Source organism: Zootoca vivipara, chromosome 1, assembly GCF_963506605.1.
Source record: "Zootoca vivipara chromosome 1, rZooViv1.1, whole genome shotgun sequence".
Classification (NCBI taxonomy): domain Eukaryota; kingdom Metazoa; phylum Chordata; class Lepidosauria; order Squamata; family Lacertidae; genus Zootoca; species Zootoca vivipara.
Genome location: NC_083276.1, coordinates 84,253,408 through 84,269,704, shown reverse-complemented (window position 1 = coordinate 84,269,704; position 16,297 = coordinate 84,253,408). Strand labels below are relative to the sequence as shown.

Below are 16,297 nucleotides of genomic sequence, written 5' to 3'. Positions count from 1 at the left end.
CTCCCGCTCAATGCATTTTGATTCTGGCTGGTCCTCGCCTCCCCTTCTTCACTTCCTTTGACAAAGGAACACATGAAACTGCCTTATACCAGGTCGAGGGCTTTCATCCATCTAGGACGGTATTGTCATCACTAATGGAAAACAGCTGCCCTGGTTTTCTGGTAGGAGTCTCTCCCATGCCTACTGGGAAATGCTGGGCATTGAACTTGCAACCTTCTACATGCAAAAGAGATACTCTGTCATCCACCAAGACCCTTTCCCAAGAGACTTGGGCTTCTAACGTGGATTGGAAATATTCTGAGCAGGGAATGAATTTTGCCAGGTTCTGGTACACCACCTGTTCCCGAGGACAAAAATTACGATAGCTTTGCTAATCTGGATATATTGGCTTATTTAAATGAATGCAAATATAACCTTTTGTCCGTTGTATAACATTAAGGTTCTCATTTGTAGCTGATGCTCCAGGAGATCTCCTCCTGCCTCCACCCTCATGTCTATGCTCCTTGGAGATTGTAGGCTGTACTGGAATTACAGGAATACATTGGTGGCAGATACTATAGAATCTTTCACCCCCTTGCTTGTTGCTGCTTGTTATTCTCTGTAGGCAAAATTAGATGAGAGAGATTCCCCCCTCCAATCCCTTTTCCTGATGAAAAATCTCCTCCCCCATCTGTTGTTTACCCTAGTGGGGGGGGGACCCCTTTCTATGCCTGCATATTTTATCTTTCTCTCTTTCTTTCTCTCTCTCTCTCTCTCTCTCTCTCTGCGCGCGTGTGCGCGCTGCTCCTGTTGTACTACTTGGGGCTAAACAAATGTAAAAAAACTAGGAGGCTCGACACATTTAGAACTGGTGTACATGGAGTACTTCGCTTAATTTTGGCCTGAGTGGCTGATACATTAAGTTACCAAAGAACCGAGAAACATTGTATGTATAAATTTTTTGTTTATACATGAATTAGCCATAGGCAGCATTGCAATGAACTTGAGCTGGAGTAATTTTGTTTATTGCAACAGTCAGATGCGGGGGAAACCCTATACCTGCTGAAAGGGAAAGCATCTCACTATAGTCAGCAATGGGTCTTCCTTTGATGCAGAACAAATCATGCAGGGACCAAACTGATGCACAATCTCTGCATGGAACTTCTGCATGGAATGAATTTTGCCAGGTTCTGGTACACCACCTGTTCCCGAGGACAAAAATTACGATAGCTTTGCTAATCTGGATATATTGGCTTATTTAAATGAATGCAAATATAACCTTTTGTCCGTTGTATAACATTAAGGTTCTTATTTGTAGCTGATGCTCCAGGAGATCTCCTCCTGCCTCCACCCTCATGTCTATGCTCCTTGGAGATTGTAGGCTGTACTGGAATTACAGGAATACATTGGTGGCAGATACTATAGAATCTTTCACCCCCTAAATGTAATTGTGCCAATTCGGGTGGGATATATCCCAAATAGCAGCCAACTAGCGACTGTTTTCATGCTGAGCTGCTATCTGCTGGGGGTGAGGGGGAAAGTGACTGAATTCGTAACCCACATGTCCCCAGAGCAAAATTGTGCTGAAATGCATCAAAACAGCTCAATCTGTTATCAACCTTTGACTTATGGTTGCATGTTAAGTTAAAGTTTTTGTAGAAAAAATTGGCTTTATTTTTTAAAAATATTTTATTGACAAGGAATTCTTGATGGCCTGGGTTCTGAGTAATTATTTGGGAATCAGAGGGTTTTAACATCTAATCTAATACCCAGTTGTCAGATCAGATAACCCTGAAGTGAAAAAGCACTGGGGAAGCTTAATCTTAACTAATAGCCTGACTGTGTTCCTGCTGACTTGGAAGGAAGCCCTACTGATTTCAAAGGGACCCAACTCCCAACTAACTGTGCACAGAACAAGAGACGTAATATGGAAATCGACTTTGGAATTGCCATGGTTGTGTGCTTCAACTTGAGAACGTAGCCCAAAGGTGGGGGAAGAATGGTCATCTCCTTTAAGCCAAAGTTGATTGCTGCTGGTCTTGTTGACCATCTGGCTGAAGGCAGAGGCCATATTGTTATGGCTGCTGCTACTAGGGAGTTGTGTTTTATAAACCAAGGTAGTGGCATGTTACCAGTGTTTAGACATTGCCCTTATCTCAAAACAGACCTGTCTGGCAAGGGGAGTTTCAGATGCCTTTGGTTTGTCCTGGGGTAATTCCCATGTAGGCCTCAAATCAAGCCTCTTCTCTTTACCTGAGTGTATGAGAGTTTGCTGTCCTTTTCTATCTTTATTCCCACCTACCCACATACACACAAGCACACCTTGTCTAGCTAATGGTCCCTGACATTCCAATGAGATTTAGTGCTGAACTTGAGCACTGAATATTCATGAGGCGCCGGCCCCTGACAGACAGCTTCGTGCTGCGCCGCATTGGCCTGCTCCTACGATTCATAATTTGTTTTTCCATTTAATGTAAACCTTACCTGCACTCACTTCATGGGGGGCTTAATTCACAGCCAGGGCCTCTGCATCCCATCTTCCTAGAAAGAGAAGAGGGAGAGCCCTGGAACCCTGGCCTGGTTTGATACTCTAACCCACAAGGCCCCACTTCCTTCCCTGCCCCTACCCCAAGCTGGAAATTAAATCTCCCCAGGGTTTCTGATCCGTGGATAGAACTCTGGCATAAGAAAAGCCTTGCCAGATCTTGCCCAATTAGCCTAGCATCCTGTTCTCACAGTAGCCAAATAGATGCCCCATGGGAAGGCCACAAGCAGGAGCCAAGCACAACAGCCACCTCCCCACATGTGATGTGTGCCCTGACTCCCAATGCCAAACGAAGAACTCAACCTCCCAGCTCTATTTCTGCCAAGGGTTTTAATGCATGAATTAAATCGGTTCATTGGTACAAGTTGCAGCTAGTGGCCAGAGTCCTGGGACAGGGAAGGCAAACACACCCTCTTTTGAGTGGGGTGGATCTGTGAGGCACTGGTGTCTCCATGTCCTTGGAGACGAAGGTGGTGTTGGTGCCACTCAGCATCCAGTTTATTCTCGGTCGCCTCTGTTCAAGGAGGAGATTTCTCACTTAACTGGAGGAGGTGCCACAGGCAGCTCTACAACAGGAAGTATCTGACATGGGATGTCTGATTTCATATGGGTGGAACATTCCTCTGTCAACCTGCTTGGTCCCTCCCCTGGATCCAGCACTCTACTCCTGGACCACTGGCCTCCTCCTTGGACTTGGACAATTCTTGGAGTCCCAATTTCACCTCCCTCATCCTACTAGCTCCAAGACCCTGAGCTCTCCCCATTCCTCCTCAGGATCATCTCAATGGGGCTAAAGACAATACCTGAGTAACAGGTATACACACAGAGACAGTTGTAGTGTGTGTGGGATTGTAAACAGTAAGGTCAGAGGGAAATGAAATGCAGAAAGTAGAGAGACAGTGATAATTGTGTAATTACGGCGATCATTGTAAATGACCACTGTTAATTATATGATTGTCACTTTCTCTGTTTTCTGGATTTCATTTCCCTCTGACCTCACTGTTTAGTCTCCCGCCACCATGTGACTCAGGATAACACTTAGTGCATCTAAGTCGATCTATAGTCCACAAAAGGTTACACCAGAACACATTCGTTCATCTTTTAGAGTGCCACAAGGCTCTTGTGTTAGCTTGCTGCAGCAAAAATAACAGACAACTTCTCTGGACAATGTTTTGTGTAGACTTAAAAAAAAAGATGTTTCTACCCACACTCTTCTCCTTCCTGTAAGGGACTGAAATTTGTGTTTTTTAGGATGTGAAAGCTATAGTGGTGGTTCTGTCTCATTGTGAGTCATAATTGTTAATCTGGCCTTGGATATTCTGTTTAGTAAACATTTGTTCATTAACACATCACTTTTATTATTATGGCCTGGTAAATTTCTTTTCAAAAAGAGTCTTGGGTCACATCTGCAGGTGTTTGACAGGGAAGCCTCACCAAATAATGAAATCACAGTCCCCACCTTGTTAAACACCAGTTGTAGGTTGAGTCTTGTTTATTCCTGGGATTTGTGCACCTTTTGGGGCTGGGTGGGGGGATTATTGCTCCACTTTTCCTGCTTGGGCAAGATGGCAAAACTCTGAGTGGGTATGTTAATGTTTTTGCAAACTACACAGTATTTCTAAAGCTGGGCTGGCTGTTAGCTGATGCCTGCAGGGCTGCCATGAACTGGCTGGTTTTCTACTAGTGGGCTACAAACAGCTTATAGTCCTGTAGAGAAGCATTCAAGGGATGAATGTGTACTGTTTCTTCAAGAACCTTCTCCTCTTCCACTCCCAAACAAAGTTGTTTATAATTCCCTTTAGGCTCTCCTTTGTAATAGGGCATGTAGAGAACTTTTTGCCAGCCTTCAATGGACATTCTAGTCTATCCATGCCATTCCCCATGGACAACCTCTTTTTCACAACCAAACCCAATACTGTATAATAAGTTTGGGACTTTTAACAATAGCACACTAGGCAGAAAATTAACAGGTAATTCCTCCCCCTATCTATACAGCATGCTGAGAAGAGCAGCACCTATGTGATTTCTGACTTAATAGGCAAAGGAGCCCTTCCAAAGAAGTGGACATAATTCACTGTTTTCTCATGACTGAAGCACTGTAGGGCTCTGTAGGGCCAACTTCACTGTCTAGGCAGGTGATACAACCCTCCATCAGTAAGCTGTGCATGGACCTTTGGGGGAGTTGGCTTTTATCTTTGGTGTATGTGTGTATGTGTTTCAAGCAGGAATTCAGCTGCTGGCTTTATGACATGGAGAAGCTTGTAAGTGGGAATGTTTTTGTATGTGTGTGCGTGCATGCAATACACACACACACCCTGCCCATGCCATGTGTGAGGGAGATGAGATGCATCTCCTGTGTGCGAGTGCCACAGGGAGCCTTGGGTGGGGGTGGGGCTGTGCTGACATTTCCCATTGCGCTCGCGGTGGTGTTGCAGCTCTGGTGGTTCTGCACAAATTGCATAAATATTCATTGGGAAATGTAAAGAAATTTGACTGTCCCAAATGATTACATGCGCCTGCCCTGAAGGGCGCGATTACTCTGAGCCTTGTGACTTGGAGGGGCTGGGGCCCACCGCTGAGAGAGCTAACGCTAGGCAGGTTAATAAAAGATGCAGTCCAGGTGTGGGGAGCAAAATCTCAGCAGGGGCCCAACCTAGGCATGAACATCCCAATGAGATTGTCTTCTCTTCCCCCCCCTCCTGCCCCCCATAATCCTTATATGGGGAGGGACGGCAGTTTGGCAGCAGAGGAAGGGGAACCACTGCATAACACACTTGCATACCGATAGTGAAGGGAGTCAGGGACTCGAGTGTGTTTAAGAGAACATGGTTTTGTGTATTGTCTTCCTTACAGTACCTTTCTGTACTTGAGAATATGTTTACTAAAGATTGTATGTAATAGAGCCCTGACTTCTTTCTTTCTTTCTTTCTTTCTTTCTTTCTTTCTTTCTTTCTTTCTTTCTTTCTTTCTTTCTTTCTTTCTTTCTTTCTTGAAGGAATTTAGAAGAGAGGAGCCACAGATGGGGAGGGGTGCTTACGGTAACTCTTTTTGTCATTCTCTATTCCAGTTTGCCAAGTTCCCACCTGCCTGGAGGAAGGAGCTATTTGGGGCAGAGAGCTGACAGGTGGGGAAAGTGTTAAGCTACCTTTGCTCTCAAAGAACCTTTTATTAAGCAGCATCATTCTTCTGTTAGATGTATGTGTAGTTAGTCTGTTCACTTTGCATATGCTTTTATGTTCCTACTTGCACTACTGAGTATTTTTTTTTAGATAACAGAAGGAAATGACTATGTGCCAGAGTGCTATGCTTGCAGCATGCCATGTATGAAAGGAAACGGACTTCTCTGTGGCTGTCCCTAAGTACTCATGCACACTATGCTAACAACACACATTTTAAGGGCTTTCTTTCCCTCAGAGAATTCTGGGCACAGCCATTTACCCCTCACAGAGTTACAGTTCCCAGCAACTCTTAACTAGCTGCAGTGCCCAGAATTCTTTGAGAGGGGAAATGTGCCTTGAATGTGCTTTAAATGTATAGTGGGTGTGCAGCCTACTAGAATGTGGAACTCTTTGCCCTGGGTTGTTTGACCAGCTCCCTCTCTCATGGTACTGTGCTATGTGACAAGAATCTTCCTCTTTGTTCAGGTGTTCAATTTAATGGATAAATACATGTTTATCCAGTGCCTCTGTTTTATCTGCTGGACTTTTCTCTGTTTTTATTATGGCTGTCTGTCATGGATGCATCAGCTGAGATTCCTGCATTGCAGGGGGTTGAGCTAGATGACTCTTGGGGTCCCTTCCAACTCAATGATTCCTATTTTTTAATGTAATTTTACAGTTGGTTTTAATTATTGCTAGCTGCCCTGAGAGCAGGATATACACGTCTGTGTGTGTGTGTGTGTGTGTGTGTGTGTGTGTGTGTGTGTGAAGGATACATATGTGTAAGAGATGTGTAGAGATTTTATAAATTTCCCTTCAGAACATTCACAGGAGTTGACAAGGAAAGTCGCCCCATACTTTAAAGGGGAAATAATGGTGACTTCTGTAGGCATCCACACTTTGTTTGTGAGGCGCTCACCAGGTGAGTGTTTTGTACATTTGCACAGGATTTTTAAAAGGCATCCTTGAGACTTCCTTGCACTTTTTATTCTGTGTGTGAATTCTGCTGTTGTATGATAGATAGACCAGTAGAGAAACTGACCTCCTTGGAAGAAAGGCAAGCTAAAATGTAACAAGTCAAGATAGGGACCCCTACACCAGCTAGGTACAGTACTTGACTGTGGCCCTTTTTTTGAAGGGGGGAAACTGGTTTAGACATGCCTCTATCTATCTGTCTGTCTGTCTGTCTATCTATCTATCATCTACTTACTTACTTACTTACATACTCATTTTTATATTTCATCCTTCCTCTTACTGGAGCACAGTGGCTATCAGGCAGTCACTGCAGATTTGTAAGAATTTGCATTACAGGACTGTTTTTTGCTGCCCCGAATAATAACGTATGAGTGACATTCTGCACTAGATGTAGCCTCTGGACTTTCTTGAAGGGAAGTCCCATGTTGCATAGATTGCAGCAGTCAAAATGAGTTTATTAGAGCATGGATCCTCCATGCTCCCCAAGTGTGGTTCATGGGTGGTGCTTTGCTTGTTTGTAATTTTTCTCTGATCTGTGTTCTATCACTTATTCTTATAAAGGGAAAATGCATTAAACAGCAACATAAACACAGAGCCATTCTGGATAGGAGAGAACTGGGCTAAACAGTCCAGTCATGTGGATTACGTGATGGTCTCTTGATTCTGCAAACTGTGTACAGTACTGCCTTTTTGTTTTTTAAAGCATCTGGCATTAGCTGTGGACAGCATAGGCACTGAGACGGGAGAGAAGAAGAGAAGGGCTGGACTCTGTGGATTAATCCTAGCAAAGTTGATCAAGGTGGTGGGGGAAGGATGGAAGGGGGAGGCAGGCAGTTTCATTTATTCTTCCCTTTCTGGCTCTCATTGGCACTCGAGGTTCCCCACTGTGTCCTCAACGACCTCATGCATAATAGCAAGCCCAATCTTATTAACGCCGCCCCACCATGCACTCCCTGCTTACCGCTGCTGCTCGCCAATGCAATTTCCCCATGATATATGGGGGGAATAATTGAAGTATATTTGAAAATGTATTGAGAATTACCACATGCACAAGCCAGGATTTATTGAGGATATATATTTTGCAAACAGGCAGTGTTGAACGCCTCTGGGGATGCCAGTGATGGTGGGACTACCCTGTGTGTGTGTGTGCCAAGGCATTCACCCAGCTGTGGGTACTGTGCTTGGAGGCTAACTTTTCTGGGTGGAAGTCATTGCTCTTAGCCAGCAGCACAGTTACTCCTAGGTCATGGAAATACCCTGCAGCTAGACAAAGGGGGGACGGGGACGACAACTAGGTTCTGCAATAGATTTCTGTTCCCTTGCATAAGGCTGGGTGTCATGCTCCAATCTGTGGTCCATATTTTTAAAAGCATGTGATCCAAGTGAATAAGTGAGGCAGGTCTCAGGCACAAGAAGGCAGCCTTTTTGGCAGTGTTCAGCCTGAGCAACACACTACAGCCAAATTTCTCTTTCAAATGAGAGGAGATTCCTTGGCAAGGCCAGGAGGATCCCTGGAGTTTGGCTACCTTCTAAATGAGAGCTTAGATACAACTTCGCTACATGAACTGACAAGACAAAATCAGAATTAATTCACTTTTTATATATAACCACAGCTTAAAAAACCAAAAACAAAAAACAAACAAACTCTACCCTATTTCTTTTCTGCCTTTAGGCTCTAAAAAGAGCTTCCAAGGCTGTTTAGTTCCTAAAGGGAATTCAGTATGTATCCTCATTGTTATCATTGCTAAAGTTTAGCTTTGCTCATGTGCCCAGTTCCACCAGTCTGTTTGCAGAATCAGAGTGGAAGGAATCTTTGAAGGGCATCTAGTCCTGCCCCCTGTTTGATGCAGGGAATCCAGAACTAGAGCATCCCCAGCAGATTACTGTTTGATCTCCGCTTGAAAACTCCTAGCAAGGGAAAGCCCCACTCCAACCACTTCTCTTACCAATAAGGCCAGGGGTGGGCTAGATGCAGAGTAGCCCTTGGAACCCTCCCCAGGTCATGTGTTTTTGCCTGGCTGGAACGTACCTTTGAACTTTGATCATGCCTCTTGCTTTTCTGGGTGAAGGATAGGGATGAGTGTGTAGCAACTAGCCTATTGTGCAAAGGTAAAATTCACATTCATTGCTCCACCCTGTTTGCATCTGCCCTGCCCACTACTGGCACATTGCCCCCAAAGTTTGCCCAGAAGGGAATGCAGCTCTTGGGTGGAAAAGGGTCCCCCACCCCAGATTTAATATTTTCTTACTAATGTCCAGTCAAAACCTATCCTCCTGTGACTCAAGCTCGTTAGATTTAGTATTTATCTTCTTATGTATGGCAGTCCTGCAAGTATGCTACCATTTCTCTCCCCAGTCCTCTCTTTTCCAGGCTAAATATACCCAGTTTATTAATGTATTTATTTAAAAGCATTTATCTACTGCTCAATATTTCAAAAATCCCTAAGGTGCCTTCTACCATTTATTTATTTTTAAGACCAATTTCCCATACTAACCATCTATGTTGCCTTCCTCTAAACCTGTGCCAATTTGTCCATGTCCTGGACACAGAAACTACAAGGAAGTAAGGCTGGTGCAAATTAAAGTGGAACTTTAGACTCATGTTTTTTGTGATCAGCTACAGTCCCCAATACCTTTTTAAACCCCACTACCACCAAGCCAGGTATTTCCTATCCTGTACCTGTGCATTTGATTCCCACCCATCCACATTTGTAAAGCTTTGCATTCATCTCCGTTGAATTTCATTGCGTTAGCTTTAGCCCAATTTTCTGTTCTGTTCAGGTCATTTTACATTTTATTCCTGCCTTCTGAGGCGTTAAGTATCTCTTCCAGTTTTGTGACATTTGCAGATTTGGTAGATATTCCTTCTGCTTCATCTTACCGTAATTAGTTTTACATTTTTTTTGAAGAGTACAGGTCCCAGGACAGAGCCCTGTGGAATCTCCTTAATCCTGGTGAGAAACTATTGGTGAGCACTCTCTGCGTAAAGAGTGTCCAGCTTAGAATCTACCCAACACCTGAATCTAGTCTACATTTAATTAGCTGGCTAATCAAAATACTTGAAATCACAGAATCCCCACAATGTATCAAGCGAGTAAAATTTACAAAGATAAAAATCTGGCAAGATTTATTATTGAGAAATGCATAATGTTTGCTACTAATTGCTGCATTGTTTTTAAGATGCATATAATTTAAATCCTTGGTAGTCTGTTCTCTGGTGTAGTTTGAAATTAAACCATACAGGGGCTGTTGCACTTTGAAGTTTCAACAATTATATGATAGCCACACACAGCTCCTTGCAAGCACTTGTGATCTGCCCATTTAGTTTTCTCCAGATGTTTTCTGCACTTGAAAATATTTGTGCATGTTTTTGACATATAATGCTTTTCTTCCTTCCTTTCTGTTTTGTATCTTTTACTACATTCCAGTTATGCTCCTACCTAATTTTGCTCCCAAATGCCATGAGACCTAAGGTGAGGGTGGGAAACCTCCAGATGGCAGCCCTAATTAGGCCCACCAGGCCTTCCCATTTGACCCACCATGCCATTTTGGCCAAGCCATGTACACCTGACAACATATATGGTGTGGGACAGGTAAAGGCAGGGCTTGGACAAAAGGAGCATTGCAGGCCCTTTCAGTTGATCAGTGGTTGTTGCAAAGCTCCTTGCACTGTGCTTCCAAAGTGCTGATTATTAGGTGGTGGTTGGCACTTGGAAAGTGCTGGGCACACTTCTTTGCACATACTTTTTGATTTCAAACTGTGGAGGCAAAAATGGAATACCTGACATCATTGTGCCACCAGGTTATTGACAAGTGGGTAGCCTCCAAACAGTTGACCCATCAGATTTTGCCCATGGACATGTGTGATGAAGTTGATCTTCTGATATGACTGACAAGCAATTGATCTGCCCTGTTGGCTATGGTTCTGATAGTTGCACAAAATCAGCTGTATGAATGGGGTATAAATGTTGAAAAATCGCCACAGCAACAGCTCTGTGGTCTTCACAAAATTCTGAAAATCATCTGCCCATTCATGCCAAACTTTTTTTAAAAAGGTTTTTAAAGATAGCAAAGAGCTACCCTTCTTATGGATCCATCTTTTGTTAGTATAAGGTTTGATTTCAGCACATACTCATATTACACAGAGGTCCTCCATTGCGCTGGTAGCTCACCAAACAGAGCAAAATAACTTAATAATGCAAGTATAACAAATAGACATGCTTCCTGATTTCCCTCTGGAATCGGCAATTCTGATTTACCTTATCCTGGTCATGGAGTGGCATCAATACATTTGCTTTCTGTCATTCTTCCAAATTGGATTTTGGAAACTTGTACAGACCAGTGTGTGTGCAGTTTTCATTTCATACTGCCCTCCCCTCCAGCTACTCATGTGCATTAAAGCTTCACTCATTTGTGTGTGTCTGTGTGTTTTGAACATGTGATTGTGTGCACTATTACATCAACGCTGCTTTCCTACATTTCATTTCATTTGACCTGATCTTTCTATTGATCAACAGCTAGTCCCCATTGTCTGCTGTCTCTGGCTTGGCAGTCTCATTGTAGGTTCCCACTGCCATATCTCTCTGTCCTCCTCTATTCACACACAGTCATTGGAACACATAGAATTCCCATGCTCATTCTTCGCTTTTTGAAATTACACTTGTGTGCATATCCTTCCTTTTTGTAAAAATAAAATTTTAATGCTTCCATTTGAGGGAAAAGTTGCTTTAATTGTGCATGGTTCCCCACTGAAAGCTTTGAGCAGCTTGCTAATATTTGGTAATGGTGATGGGAACCTATAATGAGCACTTGCAAGCCCACAAAGGCCTTGAATGGGGAACTATGTAAGCATTGGCAAAATGACCAGCTGAAAGTTTGGATAAAACAGGAACTGCCAAGGAATGTTGATGTGGCTATGTGCAAGATCACATCCTCAAACACAAACGAAATGATGCAATCCATGATGTGCACAATCTTTCATTTGCATGACTTAGCTGATCATGGGGTCACTTTGGAAACCATGAGAAATGGAAGTAACTAAGCAGTGCAGGAAGAGCACACACTGTGTGCGCACCAATTCCAAAATTCATTATGGAAATTCTGTACAAGCAATTGAAAGACAGGTGGAGTGGAACATGGGGCACTGCCAGTCTGTGGAAGACTTGTGCAAAATCCACCCTTCATTTCATATCCCTGTAATCAAATAGATAATCCCGGAACCTTGAGCAGCATGTGACAGATTGTTGAAATGGCTTAAAAATCCCGATAGCTTTTCAGACCAGAGACCGATGCTCAAAAACTGGACTGTTGAGGCTGTTTCAACAGATGCAGTTAGATAGGTAAAGTCACGGCACCTTGGAGTACAGGAACTGAGCAGATGACACTTTTCCTTGAGTGCTGATTCTATGAAGGAAAGTCACATTTTGGTTGTTTAATTTCTGTATTTCTGCCTGTTGTTTTAAAGGCACAGGAGCAGGCCTGCCTAATATGTTTGCAGTCCTAATGTTTTATAGGGAATGTTTATAGGAGCTTGTTTGTTGAATTGGTGATCTCCCTCTCATGCCTGCTGGCCTTAAGATCTGTGACTCTCCCACATTTTCCCTTGCACGGTCCATATGCAGCACATTTTAAGGCAAGTATAATTTGAGAACACCTGATGTTTCGGGGATACATCAATATGCTGCTTATTTCAGGAGTTGCATGCAGTTGTGCATAACATCCAATCCCTGCAGTCAGCTCATGCCAGGTCTTCAGCCCACTCTTTTACTCCACAGCTGGTAGGGATGATCAGAGGATTAGTGTGGGCTGTGCACTTCATACAGCAAGCTTCCTACTATCAGCACGGGGTCTATGTGCACGTGTTCGAGGGGAAGTATGTACCTGCCTCTTCCAGGGCTGCTTTACGTTCTTTGCATTGTGCAGAATTTTGGAGTCCTTGCTTGAGGCTTTGCTATGTTTAATGTGAGGCAAATGTAGCCATGAAAGCCTGTGGCTGACATTAATTAACGAATTAAGTAAATGTATATCCCCTCTCCCTCCTTTCTCCCAAAGGAGCTGACGGTGGCAAACACACACAAAAAATGTACAATTAAAAATAAAACAACAAAAAGTATTTAAAGCATTCAAAAGCTGTTAAAACCACCCAAACAATTAAACACACTAGAACATTCAAAACAAATTGAAAAACAGATGTAAACTAACCATGTGCCTGGATCAGCCTGCTGAAATGGAAACGTTTTCAGCAAGTTTTCAAAAAGTGGACAGTGCCTGCCTAATGTCAATGGGCAGGGCGCTCCAAAGCACAGATGCTGCCACACTTAGCTTCAGTTCCCTGCCACAACTTGTGCTTTTAACTGGTACCTTACACCAGCTTTCATTGGAATGACACAGATGCCCTTTGATCAATGTATGGAGAACTGAGAGAGCTTCGTGCACATTAACAGTACAATCCACCTTCAGCGATATGTTGCTCACCCTCTCTTAAGACCCTGCCTTTTTTATTTTCTCTTGAGCTCCTATTGGTCAAGATTCACTCAACTGCTTTAGCTTACAGGCACACTCATGCATATATAGCCCAGCTATATTCAAGGAAATAGGGACCCAGGTAGCGCTGTGGGTTAAACCACAGAGTCTAGGGCTTGCTGATCAGATGGTTGGCGGTTCACATCCCTGCAATGGGGTGAGCTCCCGTTGCTCGGTCCCAGCTCCTGCTCACCTAGCAGTTCAAACGCACATCAAAGTGCAAGTAGATAAATAGGGACCGCTCTGGCAGGAAGGTAAACGGCGTTTCCGTGCGCTGCTCTGATTCACCAGAAGCAGCTTTGTCATGCTGGCCACATGACCCGGAAGCTGTCTGCGGACAAACACCAGCTCCCTCGGCCTATAGAGCGAGATGAGCGCCACAACCCCAGAGTCGGACACGACTGGACCTGATGCTCAGGGGCCTCTTTACCTTTATATTCAAGGAACAGAAATGCAGTCAGGGCAAACTGGGCACTGACGCTCCTTGCACCATCCTCTCTCTCTCTCTCTTTTCTCTCTGTTCCGCTGCCCCACTCCCACATACGGGACCTCTCACCAGCTGCAGGAAGCTAATTGATCCAAACTGGATCACTCCCTTCCCTTACCAGGTTTACAAATACTGGGAATAGATATTTGGGTCCTGTAGATGGTCCCAACTTCCTCCTTCACACATTTGTATCAAAGATGCCAGCATTGAGGCAGTGTGGGTTGGACTGAGGGGTCATCAGCTTGTGCCTGGGCTGGGGACACAGGATATTGAAAGCAGATGTAGCAGAGGTATAGGGAAAGTGAGGAGAGTGCTGTTGCACTCAGATTCTGTTTGTGGATATCTGGCAGGCCACTGTGAGAACAGGATGCCGGCTATGATGGGCATTGCTAACTTGGATGCTTGACAGAGCCACAGGCTCTTATTCACATTCAGCTGCTTCTTCACATGTGCTTCTTTTGATTACTTTTCACACCCACACTTGCTTAATACTGTCCCAGGTTAAGGGTTGGAGCCCCCTGGACTTTATTCTTCTCCCGTTGCCATGCTGAGCACGTTCCCCCAATGAGGGAGGTAGAGGGAGGCAGCAGGTGAGGTCACTGCTTGTAGGTGCTGTTGGAAGCATGAATCTTTCATTTCCTGTCAATATCTCTGGCTGCTATTAGATGGCGAAGAGTGGCGATGGCACTGAGGTGCAGCTGATGGCAGCTGTGATTACAGGGGTAGTGGATGGACTCAATTGATGTCTCCTGCTAGGATCATGTCTCTCTCACGTCTGTGGTGAGGAGTGACATGCCTCAAGTCTTATACTCCTAAACCCAATGTACAGGGCTGGGGTCAGAATTGAGGAGCAGCTGTGAAATGGTTCTTGCAGGAGGGCTGGGATCTGGTTGCAGTGGGGCATTCTGGGGTGATACCATTCTCCTGCACTTGAGTGTCTTTCTTAAGGATGGTGTGGGCCTGATTCCAATTATTGGAACGTCTTGTTCTCCCGTATTGACAACTGCCCACCCCATCTCATCTAGTTGGGCTTATAACATTTGGCAAAGCATCATGGGAAATCCAAAGTTAGGCTGGCAGATCTCCAAGAGCTGCTCTCCTAGGAGTGAATGTTATGCTAAGCATAGCTTTAGTCCAGCCTTTCATGCCTTGCTTCATGGTCGCAAGGTTGGCGGCGCTCCAGCTCAAGTAATCTTTTTCATCTCTCTTTCCTTATTCGTGTCTCAATTCAGTTAGCTGTGCCTTATGGACCTTGGGTATCCTGGGGCTAACGAGGGACCTGAAGTCCTTGTTCCTTGGGGAACAAGGAGTGTTTAAAAACTCAAATCTTGACCAAATGTTTTAGAATGCAAGTGTTGTATTGGTACATTTCAGATAACAAACATTGTGAATAGTAATAATAGTTAAAACAAGCACATATGGATTTCATTGTTGTTGATGTAAGGAAACTAGAATGCTCCCGTTTGATGCTGCACAGGAATATGGTTTGGAGCCCTGGAGCTATGACTGGCCTACTTGATCTCAAGAGTGATTGCATCCTGGCCTGTCACCCAGCACTAGTACTGGTAGCTGTTCATATCAGACAGCCAAAGTCTCCTTCATTCTACTGCATGGTCCTGTTTCCCAACGTAGTTACTATTAAAAAAATAAATACTTAGAAATAATTTGTCTGAACTGGAATTTTATCTTTAGCATGCAGATATGCCTTCCTAGTTTGCATGCTAAAGTATTTGGTATAAATAGTAATTTCTGTGTTTTTTATTTTAGAGAGTGATAATAATACTAATAAATAAACAATTAGATGGGTAATGATGTAAAGATGCAATTCAGAATGAGAGATGTCATCTTCAAAGGGGCTGAATGCAGAAGGGTCTGAATAAAACAATATGCGGGCTTTTGAGTTAAATGCAGACATTGCATTTCTGCTAGAAGACTTCTCCGTAACATGCACCTTTGCATATTGTCCTGTCATTAATAGGTCATTTAACAGAGGGCAGACAGTTGTTCACCAGGCCTGCTAAAGATAAGACAAGAAGAAATGGATTTAAAATTAAAGGGTGGCAGATTTATGTTCAGCATTGGAAAACAAGTGCCCAGCATTTTAAGAACAATGTTCAATAGCAGGAAAACAAGTTGCCTCTAGAGAGGTATGGCCAGTTGTGAGGAGTGATGGGAGTGGTAGTCCAACAACATCTAGTCGCCCATCCCTGGGTGTCTTAGAACAGAGGTTGCATTGCTGTAATGCTGATTTTAGTAACAAACTGGGAAGGCCACTTCCCTGGCTGGAGTTCATCTTGGTTTTGGATTGATGAACTTGGTATGATACAGATGCCACCGCCTATGTTTTATGTCCTGTTATCTCTGGTAAACGGTGTTTTTGGGTTTTCAGTGCTTCACTGTTTGACAGTAGAGAACAGTGGGGGGAAAGAAGTGTGAATGTATTATCATGATTGAGGAGGCCTCTACCATGTACCACCTTCAGATCTTCTTAACTCGGAGGATGCCACCTGTGCGAGGGTGGCCCAACCACTGCCCACTGCTTCCAAGGGTCTCCTTCCTTAAATTTCTGCCCATTTCCTCTTCCACTCTGCTCCCCTCCCCTTGTGCCACCCCTCACAGTTCTTTGCCATT

At 44.0% G+C, this 16,297-nt stretch overlaps 1 long non-coding RNA gene across 1 annotated transcript in view; it reads left to right on the top strand.

Moving 5' to 3' along the window:
• The window catches only part of LOC132592558 (uncharacterized), a 38,829-nt gene that overhangs the window by 12,228 nt on the left and 10,304 nt on the right, over nt 1–16,297 (top strand). The gene's annotated exons all lie outside the window — the stretch shown is intronic.